Source organism: Alligator sinensis, unplaced genomic scaffold (genome assembly GCF_000455745.1).
Source record: "Alligator sinensis unplaced genomic scaffold, ASM45574v1 scaffold1730_1, whole genome shotgun sequence".
NCBI classification, from domain to species: Eukaryota; Metazoa; Chordata; order Crocodylia; family Alligatoridae; genus Alligator; species Alligator sinensis.
The window spans coordinates 94340-95905 of NW_005843533.1; the positions used below are offsets into that span (position 1 = coordinate 94340).

The window sequence follows — 1566 nt, forward strand, 5'->3', positions numbered from 1 at the left end:
AGTGTGGGAAGAGCTTCACTCAGTCCTCCAGCCTGGTTCAGCACCAGCGTATCCACACAGGGGAGAAGCCATATCAATGCTCAGAGTGTGGGAAGAGCTTCACTCAGTACTCCAGCCTGGCTCAGCACCAGCTGATCCACACAGGGGAGAAGCCCCATCAGTGCTTAGAGTGTGGAAAGAGCTTCACCCAGTTTTCCAACCTGGCTCAGCACCAGCTTATCCACACAGGGGAGAAGCCATATAAGTGCTCAGAGTGTGGGAAGAGCTTCACCCAACTCTACAACCTGGCTCAGCACCAGCTCATCCACACAGGGGAGAAGGCACATCAGTGCTTAGAGTGTGGGAAAAGCTTCACTCAGTCCTCAGGCCTGGCTCAGCACCAGCGTATCCACAGAGGGGAGAAACCACATCAGTGCTTGGTGTGTGCAAGGAGCTTCACTCAGTACTCTGACCTGATCAAACACCACCTCATCCACACGGGGGAGAAACCATACTGGTGCTCAGAGTGTGGGAAAAGCTTCAACCTATCCTCCAACCTGGCCCAGCACCAGCTGATCCACACAGGGGAGAAGCCACATCAGTGCTCAGAGTGTGGGAAGAGCTTCACTTACTCCTCCAACCTAGCTCAGCACCAGCTTACCCACACAGGAGCGAAGCCACATCAATGCTCAGAGTGTGGGAAGAGCTTCACTCACTCCTCCAGCAGGGCTCGGCACCAGGTTATTCACACAAGGGAGAAGCTATATCAATGCTCAGAGTGCGGGAAGAGTTTCACCCAATCCTCCCACCTGTCCCAGCACCAGCTCATCCACACAGAGAAGAAACCACATCCATGCTCAGAGTATGGAAAGTGCTTCCTCCACTCCTCCAGACTGGCCCAGCACCAGTGCATCCCTATCCAGGAGTGTCCGTAATTCTGCTAGCAATACAGGAAGGGTTTGGGGGTGTATACCTGCTCAGCACCCACCAGTGTGTGCATCCAGGAAAGCAGTCTCATGCCGGTGGACTGCAGCATGTTGTAATCTCCCATTGGGAATATTGAGGCTTCCCTTCTTGTGCCAAAGCCATTTGGCTCCATGAAATTCCTGTCAGAGCTACTCCAAGAGGTTAATAACCCATCCTGCAGAAAAGGACCTGGGGGTGATGGGGAACAAGAAGCTGAACAGGAGCCAGCGGTGCGCCCTTGTTGCAAAGAAGGTGAAGGGCATCCGGGCTGCATTGGTAGGAGCATTGCCTGGAGATCGAGGGCAGTGATTCTTCCCCTCTATTCAGCACTGTGGCGGCCACATCTGGAGTCCTGTGTCCAGTTGTGAGCCCCCCACTACAAAAGGGGTGTGGACAAATTGGGTAGTCCATCAGAGGGCAACAAAAGTGGTTGGGCTGGGGAACATGACTTATGAGGCTAGGCTGAGGGAACTGGGCCTATTTAGTCTAGAGAAGAGAAGTCTGAGGGGGGATATTATAGCAGCCTTCAACTACCTGCAGGAGGGTTCAAGATTGGATGGAGTTGGACTGTTCTCAATGGTGGCAGATGCCAGAACAAGGAGCAATGGTCGCAAGTTGCAG

At 53.5% G+C, this 1566-nt stretch overlaps 1 pseudogene; it reads left to right on the forward strand.

The window, feature by feature from the left end:
- Nucleotides 1-1241, forward strand: part of LOC102371013 — a 34972-nt pseudogene extending 33731 nt beyond the window's left edge.
- Nucleotides 1242-1566: the final 325 nt, after the last annotated feature.